Below are 15866 nucleotides of genomic sequence, written 5' to 3'. Positions count from 1 at the left end.
TGCCACTGGAAGACGATTCAGAACCTGACAGCTACTATGGCTCTATGCTCACATCAAAGCTCACACTTAGGGTTTTTACCAGACCTCATGGGGACTGAACATTTGTTTCTGAATGCTTTACTGAGCTGTATAATTTATGAACATCAACAGCACATGCCTCAGAAGCAAATCTCAACTACAGATAACAAATGTCCTGAACCTATACTTAAGGGCCTGTGTAATTTTCCATTGAAGGGTCAGAAAGAATTCTTTAATAAACTGCTTTACATCTTAGAGGTCAGAAAACATGGATGGAGTCTGTAAATGCTTTAAGGCAAGCACATTCTCACTCTCCCATTGTGGGGTGTATCTTCACTCAAAAGCAAATCTCATTTCAAGTACTGCTGCTTTGTCAGAGGTAGGAATGCAACACAGACACCCTGGGAATTAGAAAATACATTTTATGCCAATAGTTTGTGTCACTTTTCCATCGAAAATCCTGTGGTCATGAACAGTGTATGTTAATCATGATGGTAAAACATTGTATTTTGTTAATTTCTTGACAGTTTAAGAAAATGGTCCTGTTTGCAACAGATTAAACCCCACACAAGTTAAATCTGCACCCCTCTCTTCTCCATACCCTTGGAAATGACCAGTCAGAAACAGAAACAAAAAAACAGTTCCACAGAATATCACGTTCAAGACTGTATCTGGAAATTTGAAACAGCTTTTCTCCTTCAAATCCAGTCTTATTATCAGGTCCGGAGGAAAGTTTAGGCTATTTTAGACCGAGCAATTTGTTAAAGACAGATGGTCTCCTTAAGTATGAGATGTTCTAACCCAAGGGCATCCTTGAACATAACCTCAGAAATATAGCATGATGAAAGGCATATGATAACAATAATAATAACAAATAATTAAATAGGCAAAGCAGAAGTCACTTAATGTATATATCAATCTTGAAGCTCAGCTTTGTTTGCGGCAGGTAAAGGTCTACATCACTGATACAAAATAATGTAATGGCATGCAGCTATCTTCAGGCAGGAAAAGGCTTCAAAGCTGAAAAGCAGACTGCAGCTATGCAGAATATCCTTGTGCTGGTGCAGTCATTACATGTTACTTAAAGCAGCTTGAGTGAAAAAGGCTTGTCTGGATTGATTTTTTTTTTACAAAAAAAACCTTTCAGTTCATCTCAAACGTGAGATTATTCCAATTGTCTTCAGGTTTCTTCCCATACTGTTTTTCCAGATCTCTTTATGGATATTGTCTATGGGAAGGAAGGGAGTGTAGTGCACTGGAGCAGAGTGAAAAGAGCTCTTATTCCTATTCTTAGCTCTGCAGTTGACCCTGATCCCTTTCTGCTTCTGTTTTGCTTCTTCTCACGCTTTCCTTTAGCCTACATCATATCTGGCTTGATGTGAAGTTCTGTACCTTTCTTACACATTGTCCAATCCTACAGTTAATATAATTAATCAGGGAGATAGGTTACCCAACAGCTCCAGAGCCCTGGAGATACTGCTCACAGCAGCTGCTCCTCTTCAAAAGAGGTTGCTGAGGGGAGAGATGCTGGTCATCAGAATAGGGTCCCATAGCATCAGTACAGCACAAAGTTTGATTTTCCATGACCCCAACAAAAAAACTGAATATGAGGTATTTTGCATTTTCTTACAAATGGTTCAATTATGGTAATTAAACCTGAAAAAACAATTTTCTGAAAGTAGTATGCAGTGCTACGGCTGCAGTATTTGCATGCAGCATGCAGTTGAAGGGGCTTATTCTTGTGTGCAAGAGCTGCGAGAGGGACAACCATAACTACCCATCCCTTTCTGCAGCAGAGGTGGCTCTGTGGCAAGCTCCAGCCAAGAGGAAGCACGAGCACTGCTGACACCTGACTGAACAGCATTGCTCTATTTTTAAAGTTGAAGAAATACGTATAACCATCCACTTCTTACATAGCAGGACTGGGTTTAGCACAGCAAGTTTACTATCTGCCTCTATTTCTCTATTTTGTCTTCTACTTTGTAAACGTGGAAACCCAGAGTTCACTTAACAGCATGCTAATTAACCTGCTTACTTCTCTCTGCTCCCCAGGGTATAGTTTTCCCAGCTGCACAGCGACCCGCACCCTGGAGCCTGCTGCGCTGGTGGGGATGACCCTGGCAAGTCCCATGCATTGGCTAGCTCTGGCCAACCACTTTCAGGCACTTTCAGCTTCTCTGCTCTGAGGGTCCCCACAACTTCTCAGCAGAAACATAGACACCTCTTAAGCTTTAGACCATTGTGCTGCATATAACACTTGTGTTTTTCCATCACTTTTCATGGACACCCAAGGCTGCAGAGCTCTCAGGCCAGCAACCCCCTATATTCTGCCATTCTGCAAAATGGGCTGACTTTACTGTTGTGGCTCCAGGAGCTTTGAAGAAGATCTTTTTAAGACTACTTGCATTATTCTCATTTCAATGCTGCCTGTACATGATGGACATGCTGTGAGAAGTGCCAAGCCTCTTGGACAGAAGCCTTTTCCATCAGCTTTAAGCAATAGAAACCAATGATCTGAAAGAGGTGTCAGCTAAAGGAAGTTATATAGATTGTTCACAGGCAGCTGGACCTCTCTGAATATGTGACCTTGCTGAAATACTGGCACTCTAATGTTAGCTGTGGCCTCCAGCATTGATATAAAATAGATAATAGCAATAATTTCACAGTCCCATTAGCCTCATTTAAAATTGATTTGGAACCAGGTTCCTTCCCATTTAATTCCTTCAACCATTTCACCACGTGAAGCAAATCCTGTTTCTATTAAACTTGTCAGACCAACCCTGCTACAGATTTCAGCTGAGCATTAAGGCTCCAGCTGGCAGGAGCAGTTACTCTGCTTTGGCCTCATCTGGGCACCGCGCTCTGCTTTAGCTGTTTGCTTTCAAACAGCCAATGATGAAATCATGTTTTCAAAGGTGAGACAGGTTGCCCTTTGGAGCTACAACCAAGGCCTGTCTTTGGCACTCATGTGACAGAGGGTTGCAATGTCTGTTAAATAATGTTCTGAAGGCCTAAATAGATAAATATTGTCGTTGTTGATTAAAGGAAGCACTGCCAGCCACTTTTGGCCAGTGTAACAGGAAAATGTGTCATTACCTCAGGTTTAAAAGATATTAGACATTGTTTAGTGATTCCAAGGGCTTACAAAAATTACAGGGAGGAAGAGATGGTAACAGCATCTGACACAAATTTGCTTCATTCACGGATAAATTAACATTAATTATCCAATTTATAGAAGAGTTATGGTGGAAGGGCCCCCTCTCACCCCCCACTGCTGCATATTTGGGGGATTAAGTTGTTTGTTTTTAGTGATAAATTAGAAACATCTGCTTCCGCTGACATAATGGAAAGAAGGCACGTACAGCAAGCTCACTGGGCTAGCTGCTCAAACGCTTGCAGAGGTTTTGGTACCAGCGTGCTGGCACAGAGTCCTGCTGATTTCTGAACATGGTGTTAGGCTGGATTAGGCGATCTCGGTGTCAGGACTGAGTGGAGGAACCACATGGCTTCTCTCAAACTCTGCTTAGACTGATTTTTGAAGAAGGTCAGAACAGCAGTGAACATTTTGAGCAGCATGCATTAGGCAGATCCTTCCTTTTAAGGGTATCTTGGCAGTTCTTCCATGCAAGCAAAACTGTTTCTGTTATGGGATCATCTAGTCTTAATTTCAAAGAATCCAAACCTTGTTCCAGAGTAACCACAGAGGTCATTTAAACATGAGAAACAACGGCAGTAAGTGTACACAGAAAGAACAGACCAGTTATTTCTTCTAATGAAGAAAATGGTGCTAATTTAGGGAACTAACATATTTTACAACCCTGGCATGTCTCTGGAGAGATGATACAACTTTCTGGTTGTTGAGTTAGACTGAAAATGGCCAAGTGATACACCATGTCAAATTCTCTTCACACGTGCCTTCACCTCATGGAGAAGATATAAAAACAACCCTCCTTTTTACAAGCCATTATTTGTAGAAGTGGAAAGCTCAGACTAAACCCTGCCAGATGCAGCAATCCAAATATAACCTGGGTGTCTGTAGAGCTGCACCCACGATGAACCCTGCACTGACATCACCTTACGCAACCCTGCTAAAGAGGAGTGCAGGGCTTGTTTTGACTTCAGTGTCAAATCAGTGTGGCCTGGATTTCACTGCAGAGTTTTAATGTGTGCCCTAGTAGGCTACAGCACCAGACATTACACACACACTGGCCAGAATTTTCAGTCTTCGACAATCAAAGCTCTCACACTGCAGGCCTGTGCCACCATGATGGAGCACGCTTAGAAAAAGGGAACAACTGAGATACCGGGCAGTTTCTAGAAAACATCTCCTGTTTCTAGGATGTTCTCTTTTTCTACCTTGGTATTTTCTCCAAATGGGCTCGAGGATTATGTGCTTTTACCAATGATCTTCAGATAATCAGCAGCTCTATCAGAGCAAGAAACCCTAGGCACATTCACTGCCCACTCTCAGACCAGCAATACAGTACATGCTGTGTACAGGAGTTGGACACCTTCTGGATGCACAGGAGAAATTGTTCAGTTGTGCCCCAGTGCAATGCAAATGTATTTATACCTGAGAAATTCCAGGCACGGAAATCTGGAATCGCAGTTCAGCCTAAAGAAGGCTATGAAATCACTAGTGAGCTGTGTGGGCTTGCAGCGCACCTCTTGTTAACAGCGAGCAGTCCTAGTGGGTCTTGCAGAGGAAACTTGATTTTCTTTTAAAAAAGGAAAACTCAACTTTCAATTTTCTTTTAAAATCCTCTCATCCTTTTTCTCAGAAATGCAGCCCTGAAAAGCACACTGTGATATAAGCCAGTGTAATCCAGCTGTAAAGGTTAAAATGCAGTGAAATGCAGCTGGTCCCTCTTTCTCTAGAGGACCTGAACACCAGCCACTTTGTGCAGTGCCCTCCCACAGCACTGCAGATGTCATTCATATACTGGTGCAGACAGCAGAGAATCAGTCCTTCCTGAACCCATGGGCCATTCCCAGTTAGAAATAATCTGCTCTGTATGTGGGTGGAGTAGAGAGGGGAGTGTAGAAGTAGGTATGAAAAACTGTTTCATAGCTGGCCAAAATCACTAACCCTCCTTGTCCTGCCCAAGTTGTTTTCCTCTGCCTGACTGCTCATATTATGCTTTTAAATGCAATAGTACCCTTGGGAGAGCTTGGTTTTTGCATTCCTACCTGAGACATTCAGATAGATACAGACAATAGTTGAAATGAAGTTGAAACAGGAAAGAGAACTCTTTTTTTTTTTTTTTTTTTTTTTTTTTTAACTGAAGCTGCAGAGAGAAGTGAAAATTTCCTTCCTTCAGGAGAAGAGTGGGAGCTATGACCAGCCTTATTGGTAATTGCTTTGCTGGAGTGGAGACTGTCCTGTTGACACCCCCATAAATCACTGCCTCTCTCTGGAACGGTTTCTCCCTGCCCCACCTCAAAGCAGAGCCTAGAGAGCTGCCATTCAGAGGTAGCCCACAGACATGTATCTCTGTCTTCTAGCAGGAAACTGAAGCTGCAATAACAGACAGAAATTTAGAGAGGCCAAAGTGGCCTCAGCCATCCCCTAGCCCCCAGGAAATCAGCCGTCTGGTAGCATGAGAGCACTGCTGCCTTCCCAAGCTATTTGAGCAGAGGTTACAGACCAGCCCATCAGCTGCCGTCACTTCGGCGGCCCCCTCAGAAACCCTCTTCAAGGAGCTCCTGGATAAACACCTAGTGAGGCCAGGAAGATGGAGGGATTTCAGAAAGGGGAAGAATGTTGAACTGGTAACTTACAGGAGGGAAAGGATAAAGGAACTGAGGAGGATTTAGAGACAAGTCAGAATGTGCAGAACAGAGAGGATTTCTGAAGCAGGGCTCTGATCAAAGACTGTTCTCATGGCTTTGGACCAAAAAAGCACAGGCTCTGGAAGATAGCCTTCAGAGCATATCTATGCAGAGCTGGACCTGATAAAGTCCCAAATGAGTCAACTGCTCTGTAACAGAATTCTGGCATGATGTCCAGAGTAAGCAATGGATGCAGCAAGTAGATGCTTCTCTGTCAAGTCCCCAAAGAGACACTTCCACTGTTTATTGGGAGTGAAAAGAGACTTGAAAAGTAAGTGAAAAAGGACTTGAAAAAACTGTCTGGGAAGTGTTGGGGGGGGGTAGTTGTGAGATCAATCCCTAGGTATATTAAACCACAACAGACTAGAGCTGTGCAAGAACATCAGTGCAATGCTAGCAAGACTGGCATAACATCAAGTTTTTATAGCCTGTCGAAAAGGGAAAATGCTTTTGGTCCTTATGCCTGATTGCTTATGCCTGTTTTTTTTTTCCAAAGGGTAGAAGAACAAACAGAAGGTCTCTCTCTCAGCAGCTTATAGATCAGGTCCCCCCAGACTGTTGTGATGGTGAACTCCTGTACTGGCCTGGAGCCAGCTGTGGGGCTCATCAGGCAGAACGGACAGTGCATGCAAAGCAAAGAGGTGGGGTGAGCAGGTCTGACACAAGACTCTTGAGCTCTGCCCTTTGAGCCCTTCTTATTTTTACAGCACTGTCACTCCCTCTTTCTATTGCATATTTTTTAAACTACACTTCAGGTCCTCTCCATATCAATACCTCTTCCACTCATTTTTATTGAAAGAAAAATATCTTTATTGAAATAATATAGAAAAATATATGGAGAATATATTATACTGTATTCTATACTATAGAGAAGTAGAACAGAACGCATGAGTTACAATACATCCTAAAAGGCATCCCATTATGGAATAGTTCCCTTCCTCCCCCCAGCTGTAACTTCAGACTCTACCAGATGTTCCTGTTTAGAGAAGGGTGTCTGATTTTGAGTTTGGGGTCTTTCCAAAGGGGGGAGGGAGAGCGTAAGCTAAAAATAGAATGAGTGGCCTGACCAAGTCCAAACACAGTCAAGTATCTTGAATAAATCTTGTTAAAGATTTGGAATCCATTTCTGCAGGCTGCACCACTTTCAGGTCTGAGAAATACTTAGATGTGAGGAAGACAAATCCAATAGATAGACTGAAGACAAGCCAATACATTGAAACCAGCACAACGTATGGATTCTCACATCTCTCAGCCCAGGAAAGATTGTTCCCCAGAGATTTCTTCTAGATTTGCCCCGACTAAGTGAAACATCCCTGTCAGTAAGCCTTTTCTCCTCTTTCCTCTCTCCCTCAGGAGACTGTTTCATAACCACATCGCTCTTGTTGCCAGGATCCTTTTCCCATTATGTGCCTGCTATGCTTTCCCTTTAGAAATGCTCTCCATTACTCTCTGCAATAAGGATTGGTTTTATTCTGAACAACGCTGCCCTTCCTCACACTTACACCTCCCAGAAATGTGCAGACTCTTTGATCATTTCATCGTACCTCCTGCACCAGTAAAATATCCTTGAAGACTTGATTCGGCTCCTCTGCAGTTTTGCCTGTTGCACTTCGAGCTTTCCAATTTGCATTCAGTACCAGGTGAGCCTTGAGGTTAGGCAGCCAGGAACAGATTCACAACACTCATGCAAAGAGAAAATTAAATTCTAATTGAAAGAGAACCCGAACAACGTCAGCATAGCTGAATTGTAGCAAACACAGTCTCCTCTTCAATCCCAAAGTGAAACTGCCCTAATAGTCTGCATCTCTTGATTTAGAAAGATTACGATGAGAAATTAACACCTTTTGTGAACGTTTTCAGCTTGTAAATAAAATGTAAATCTGGCCAGTAATTATCTTATATGGAGCCTTTATTTTGCTTCTATGATGACAAAGATTACCCTGAAAGCCAAGATTACCTGCCAAGAAAATCACTTCAACTGCTTTGCTGCCCTTTAGACTAGCAAAGATTCCACGTCAACAGATAAAATGGAGTTTGACTTGTGCTATATCCATGACAAACAGTCTCTAGGAATCAGAAAAACTAATTTTTTTAATGCCTCTTAATTGTACTGTGTAGCCTTAGGATTTTCATCCCCCATGCCCTCAAAGTTAGGTTTTCCTGGTCTCCCTAAATTGGCATTTTATCATTTGCAGTGTCTCTCTTCAGGAACATGGATGTTATTTGATCATACCATGCCAGTATGTCTAATATTGCTGCTGCTGTAGCATCTGTTTAATGATGATAGCAACAAGGCTTCCCAATGCACAGGGCAGACTTATGAATAGAGACATTACAGACAATTCAGGATACAAGTCAGCTGTATCACAATGAATGAGGAAGAAGATACTTTCCTGCAGACACTCAGATCCAATTCTTGGGACATGGCTTATATATGGATTTCCACCTATCTTTTCATCTTGCAGCTGTGACTGAACCACAGATCTGTGGAACAGTGATGTGTGCGGATGACAGATAGGATGAAATAACACGAACAGTGCTCTTCACTTGCATTATTTCCTGTTATGGCTGCCAAATGAGAAGCAGTCCCTGGGATTCCTGTGAGCTTTGTGGGCAGTTTTGATCCTCAGTTTCAGAAAATGTCCTGTCTCTTGTGTCACTAAGCAATGTGGATACAAACCAACCTTCTCCATATACTCATCACTCTCATATTCTTATCAAGCCCATGGGATATTGTGGAGCGAGGACAAGGAATAGACAATAACTAAGCAAATGGAGAAAAATTCCCAATCCCCAAGCCATGTAGTCCTTGCCTTGCCTGCGTGACACTTGATCATGATACCCTTAGCCTTCACTTTTGGGATCTCAGTGAGGATGGTAAAGGTGGGGGATCCCCTGTGTGCACAAAACTTATCACGCAGGCAGTTTCAAAGGTAACAAGCTTTCCAGATTCCCCTCATTCCTGTGGGCTAGGCCAGGCATATTGACTCATCCACTCCCAGTCCACCCTGGACCTGCCCTCCCTGTGTTTCTCTCCCTTGCACTCTTTGATGGATTTCTCAGGTGGAGCGTGTCCCTGGGGGACACAGCCTCAGCGATGGGGTCGGCTCTGCACAAATTCAAGGGAACCAGCAACGGCACAGCCCACATTTTCCACCTGCTCTGAAAGGTCACTCCCAGCGGGGTCTGGTTAAAACGAAAATCCACTCAGCAGACCGGATTAAATAGTCCCAAATCAGGAAAACAGGGAGTAGGGCATTGCAGGAAGAAGGGAGTTTCCACCTCTCTAATGCACTGTGCAATGTGACACAGCAGTTTTGCAGTTTCTGAAGCAGCCATCTGTAGAGCCACTCTCAGCAAATTTCCACAGCTTGCACAGCTCCAAGGACTGCAGATAATACTGCACTCACACCCATATTTTCCTAAAACTTCATCCTGAAAAACTTCAGCATTTCCTTGAAAGTGAGAAAACTTCAGCCTGAAAAGCTTCAGCATTTCCTTGAAAGTGAGTGAGGTACAGAAACTAGTCACCATCCTGAGTGTCATGTTTAGGGCAGCTGGCACGCGAGCAAGCCTTGCCTCAGGGTCATCTGAATAATGGTAACCAGAGACTCAGGGGAAAAAGGGGCTCAAGGAATTGCTTGTCCATCTACACTCTCACCTACTGAGATTGCGGTTGCACTTAATCACTGACACTCATTTAGACTGAACAGCATACATTCTCCCTCCAGTTCGTACAGCACATAGACACAAAGCATACTGTCAGTAGTAGAGGAAGCACAAAAAGTTAAATTACCTTGGTAAAAACCAAAGAAACATCCCAATGAAATGTCAAACTGATATTTCTGTGAGAATTTCATAAGTTAAACTCAGGAGCTCAATCTTGCAAGAGCACAACCCCAAAGCAAAATGATTTATTTGGAATTTACAGATTATTTCTGCAAAACAAATTTCTATGAAACCATAGCAACAAAGGTTGAAGTGAATATTTGGAACGATGCTAGAATCATTCATGAGGGAAAAAGACTTACAATCTCTATTTTGGATTGATAGAATGTAGGATGAAACTTAAATATGGAGAAATATTTCAAAAGATTTTAAACAGTTAAATTACCATAAACCCTGTCAAAAAGACATTTAAAAATAAATTTTGACTATAAAATTATGTTCTTGATTTTTTAAAAATCTCTCTGGTAACTTTCTGATAGAGAGGTTATGTTCATAAATGTCAAGGTTTATTACTTTTCTCTTACAAGACAGGATATATATACAGATTTCAGTAAAGTCCTACTACATAGATTTCTAGTGGAATCATAGACCTACATTTTTCTGGAAGGTGCCTCTATTTTGTTCCCTTCTTTAAATGCATTTCAGAGAAGTCAGAACAGGAAAATAAAATCAGTTGCAACTTACCTTACATCCACACAGATGACACCATTTTTTCAAGAAAAGCAATACTATTCTTTTGAGTCGTTCCGTAAGTGTTGTAAATTCAAGCCAACAAGTAATTGTTGGTGAGTCAAAATCCTTTAAAACAAGTTTAAATGTTTTGATGACAAATAATATACTTCATGAAAACTTATTTGAAGCTTGATGCGCTTGTATTAAGTTTTGCAACTGTCTGTCTCAGCTAAATAAGCTCCCACTCCTTTCCTCGGACACTTGCCAACTTCCCTAATTTAAAGCAACTGTCAGCTTGCTATAAAACTCCTGCTGGAAAGAGTGCAGTATATAGTGTGGAGCAACGAGCAAGTGTTTGCTCCGGAGCGAAGCCCTGTGACATGGAGTCCTAACCAGACTTGGGGGATAGCCTCCCCAAGGTGACATTATATCATTTTTGGAAAGCATTATAGGCTAGGTTGTCCTTCTGTGTAAAGACACGGAGAAGAGGAAAAAAACCCTGTTTTTCCTGGCATTTAGTCTCCTCAGCGTGAATCTTGGGAGGAGCAGGATCTGCCTTGAAGTGAAGGAAGAGGGAAGAGCCTTGAGTGCACAGAGCTCCCAGAAGAGCCAGATCCCCAAATCTGTCAAAAGGCAGATTGCAACTCTAAACTTCTCCCTCACGTGATTTTGGGGAGTTTCAAAAGCAACTTGTGTGAGTGGTCTATCTTCTGAGATACTGTCAGGGTATAGATAACAGAAGTATGATTTTCAAAGACATCTGCTTACTGGGGATGGCTGTATCCTGCATTGCTCAAATGCAGATAGTGGAACGTGTGAAATTTTGTTCTTGCAGAGGGGGTTGCCTGTGCTCGTGTGGAAGGAGAGTTTCAACTAGTTATGGATGAAACACCTGGTGTGCATTTGTGAATTGACAGTAAAAGGTCCCCCCCCTTTTGTTCTTCGTACAAAGTAGCTAAAAACAAGCAAACAAAAAGCCATAATTGTCCACGCTTGCATTTTAAAATATTACTGTGATCTGGAGAATTTCAGTGCATGAGCACCAAGCTTCCATGTTAGTACCATGACAAACTTTTCCAAAAGTATGTGATGAATACTGTCTGAAAGTGAGGGTCCTGAAAAGCATGTCTCAAACTGGGCCCCACGTCACTAAGCACTTTTGGAAATGCATCTAAAAGAACTCCTGATGCTCAAGTGATATAAGGTTTGTCATTATCAAGTGACTTTGGTTTTGTCAGACGTATTTTCTTGCAAAATTAACATAAGTTAAAATGGGATACATTAGACTGAAATTTTCAAAGGTGTTTAATGTGTTCAATGCTCCTGAAAGAGGAACTGAATCTTTAGAACCAAACCAGTCAATGTCAAAATACTAACAGTGAAGTGACTATGAAAGATTTGCTTCATTTAAATGTTCTAATTTGTGTGACACTGAAATATTAACTGTTTCATACTCTTAATGGAGATTTAGCAAATATTGTCCTATGTATTTACACAAGATGATAGATAAAATACTGCTGCCAATGATGAGAAAAAGGGTTTAAAGAAAACTACATTTTTTCTAATGGAATTTCATTTCACTATTAAATGATGTTGAATAGAATACTCTGGTACAAAATCATATGGACCTATCATAATGTGAAAGCTTCAGCATATTAATGCTGGTGGACTTGGTCATAAATGGGCAACATTGAGAAATACAAATATCATCCTGTCCTGTCACTTCAACTTACTACCAGAAACAACTTAAATGATTTCTGTATCCTAATCTTCACTTTGTGATGAGACATAAGGGTTAATATACTGCTGGCAGCACTGGAAACTTGTATTTGGTTTATAGCATACCTAGCATGGTTATGTAAAGTATGCAGAATTTTTAAAGATCGTCCTGAGTGTTACCCTCATTCTCTTGGTTGGCCTCTTTCTGCTTCTGTTTAGGGACATGTGAGATGCTGCTTCCTCTTCCTGATGGGTCTTTCTAAGAGAAGCAGAGGATGTCTTCCCTGTCGTGTGGGAAAGACACATTTTTTCTAATGGTCTGTGCATAAAACTATCAGGAATTCTAAACCTGGGCTCTGTAATGGATTTTTTTCTAATTCTCATCAGATCTTACAGTCCTCCTCGATTCCATTTATTTACCTGCTTCATAGAAACATGACTAAGGACTAAACAGCCATTGGTGAAGTAGTAAAGATTCATATTAATCACTGTAATCTTACAGCAGTGCTAAAAATCAAAATTTTCCAGTGGTCTTCCTCTGTTAACATTGTTTGCCCTCTAAGTCTACCTAAATACTCCACAACACAAGGTTAAAGCATGAGCCAGCAGTTCAGCTCCTACGGTATAGAGAAGATACCTTAGGGTGAAGCTTTGTTAGGGGCAGAGGGAAGCTAGGTACAACTTAAAAGAAAGTCTTAAAAATAATGCGTTGAACTCATTCCTTTTACCCGCTGAGCTTTCCAGATTGAGGGTGGGAGGTAGGAGTAAAACTGGGGGAGACATTGAACAGAGTTCTGCGAGGCATGAAAGTTTGTGTGCAGCAGAAAATACAGGTTCCATCTCGGGGGATGAGAGGGGATCATGTATTTTTATAGGATTGCGTGTGATAGGTTCATTTTTAATCCCTCTAAGGTTACAAATAGAGGCAGCTCTTTCTGATTTTAGTATTTCACTAGGACACTGATTTTCTTGCTTTTGGCTCTGTCTAGACCCAGGTGCAGTAGGATCAACCTGCTAGCCACAACAGCTGGTCTGGTAACAGGTATTTGGCATTCATGTCCACACAGGCACAACACACCAACTCACAAGTGCTAGCAAAAATGGAATTATTAATCTCTAAGAAATTTCAAAGAAAATGGACCTATAATCATGTCTCACCCATGAGTGCAAGTCTTCACATGGTCAGGTGGACTTCTGTTGCATAGCAAATTGTTGTATTTCGAATACAAAAGTCATGAAACCATGTAATAGATGCACAAGAGTTAATGTGCTCTAAGGAACATAGTCGTCTCACCCTTGACAAACTGTTGTCTTTAATCCTCTCACGTGGCAAATCCAAAATTCTTGGTGATGTATTTAAGTTCTTTGTCTGACCAAAGTGTTTTAAGATTTAGCAGGTTCTGATAATTATCATCAAGGATGTTTCCAACACAAGTATCCGCATCAGGAATCAAACAAAATCTTTCATGTGCAGCAAATCATTAAGCAGTAAATCTGCAGGCGGGAGATAATATGACTTGTGGAATTAAAAAAAAAAGTATCTTTTGATGCTGGACCTTGGGATTTTCCTGGATGCATTTACACTCAGATAATATTGAAGAGTCAGTCACCAAGATGTCAATGTAAACTGCTCAGCTTCAATACTGAGAGAATGAGCAGGTTTATATGGCACACATTGCACTCTAGGAACTGGCATAGCTGCTAAAAGCCAGAAGCCTAATTCTCCCCTCATTTAGATTGGTGTGAATGAAAGCTGGCTCCATTCAGGTAAACAGAAATATGCCATTGTCCAGTGGCTATAAATGAGAAGAAAAATCAGTTGTCACATGCATATCTGATGTCATTGTATAGAAAAGTTTATTTTTTATTTCTTTATTTTTTTATTACAGCTAGCCTTTGCAGGTCAGTAGAAGGACATTCCCAGAATGGTAACTGCTCAGTCCTAATGAGGCCTGAGGGCATGGCATGGTAAGACATGTCAGCAAGAGCTGAGGAAAAGATCTGTATGAAGACTCAAGTAATTCAGATTTCAGTATCCAGGAAAAAGAAGTGGGAGAAATTAATACTCTGTTTTCAAGGAGTGTTTCTTTCATGACCCCATTGGTGAACTCATCTAGAGATGCTCAAGAAGTTAATAGCTGTGAGAGAAAACTCATCAATGATAACCAGTATGTCTCGGTGCCCGAGGAGTTGCTGAGGCCTCACACCTCAGGGAAGCATCCAGGTAGATTAACTCCACGTGTATTTTTGTATCAGTCGTAGATGCAAAGTGCCACTTCAACGGGGCTTCAAATGTAACTTTCAAATGTGCATAATTTATTCTAAGCCTAAATTTGCTAGAAAACACAGTCCAGATCTTATTTACCCAATGAGATTACCTAACCAAGGTTAGATCTGCTCTCCCTCTCCATTTAATCATCAGTCACTAGCATAAAACTAACAAGAAGCAGGATTTAAATCTTTTCAGCCTGGAACAGCTTGGAACAACTATACTGCTGTACTTGTCTTTCTGCCATAGGTAGCTGTGCAAATGAAGCCTCCAGAGGCACAACAGCTTCCTCTCCTTGAGATGTCAGCTTATCACTGTCCTTTATTTCAGAAGAGAAAGAGGAAGCATGCCTCCAGTTTATCTTCTTCTTGTACTAGTTAGAATGTAATGAAAATATGCTTGGTATTCAAGATAATGTAATGAGAATGGCTTATATTTATTAGTCTTCTGCCAAGTGCGGTCAAGCAGCAACTGCAGATAAGTTTGAAAATAACAGAGATCTATTTTAAATTAGCTCACATACTGGCTTGGGAACACTGGGAAACGAAATACTTCCTCTAAGCGTTCTTAAGAATTTTCCCTTCTTGGGTGCATGGGGTTTGTATGTACAAGAAAGAAAACTCAGTTGTCCCTGTAGTTGTTCCAATGATTTGGCACCCCTGCTCTTCAGCTTTGCTGTGTCCACTGAGCAGTGGGACTGAAGGGTACGTTAGAGAGCGGATATTACTACAAGTCCCTCATTCAAAAGTCCCTATATGAACAAGAAGGTTATAACCATGCACAAAGGTTAACCAATATTTCACTTCTTGCATATATCAGCCTTAATTTATTTCAAATGTTGAGGCAAATCTACTGGGCATCACCCATGCAAACTACCTTATTTTTTTCTTCCCTTCTGTTTTGAGAGGACAGAGTAGGAAAGGACTTTAATCCTGTTTCATACTCCTCAAGGCTACACTTAGAGTGCTTCAAGTTATAAAGAAAATATTATCAGCTTGAACTACTTTCTAGTGCCCTTGTTTTGTTTTTCAAAGAGAAAGTTATCTGATTCATTATGCTTCGTTTATCTGGGAGCAGTGTGCAATATGCTAGCTGAGTAGTTTGACCTTTCACATATTCTATAGTTGATTGGTCTGGCTATCCATCTTCTCCACTTGTTGAAACCCTCACTTAGCAAAGAAAGGCCAACAGCCAAGCCTGCATGAAAAATGTGGTGCAAAAGGAATCAATTAAGAACAGGGTATATTTCATTGTATTTCCCATAGTGTATTAGACATGAAGATTATGCAGAATTTGAAAAGTTGCCTGAGGTGTCTGGATTTCATGACTGCTGACAAATTATGGCTATATTACTAGCTTTCTGATAAATCCTTGGGGTAAAAAATCCTATGTGATCCCTTCGCCCCAGTACAAAGCAGTCAATATTCCTACTTCTCACAACGAACTCAGTCCTCCTGAAGTTTTCTTTCTATCTTGCCAACTACTTTAATTTAAGGTAGCTAAAACTAAACTCTGTATTTTTTTTTGTTGCGACACCTCTGCTTCCTAATAACCTGTTATGTATGACGATTCCAATCTTACTTTTGTCCAGAAATGTGATGAATTAAAAAAAAATTATACGGGTGAA

The 15866-nt window shown here is 41.1% G+C and overlaps 1 protein-coding gene across 1 annotated transcript in view; it reads right to left on the bottom strand.

Moving 5' to 3' along the window:
• LOC134140345 (complement C1q tumor necrosis factor-related protein 7) overlaps positions 1 to 10709 on the bottom strand; it is a 124667-nt gene extending 113958 nt beyond the window's left edge. The window contains exon 1 of the mRNA XM_062575355.1: positions 10264 to 10709. The gene's annotated coding sequence lies outside the window, so the exon portion shown is untranslated. The remainder of the gene's footprint in view (positions 1 to 10263) is intronic.
• Positions 10710 to 15866: the final 5157 nt, after the last annotated feature.

This window comes from Rhea pennata, chromosome 4 (assembly GCF_028389875.1).
Source record: "Rhea pennata isolate bPtePen1 chromosome 4, bPtePen1.pri, whole genome shotgun sequence".
In the NCBI taxonomy this organism is placed as follows: domain Eukaryota; kingdom Metazoa; phylum Chordata; class Aves; order Rheiformes; family Rheidae; genus Rhea; species Rhea pennata.
This window is presented reverse-complemented; position numbering and strand designations above follow the sequence as displayed.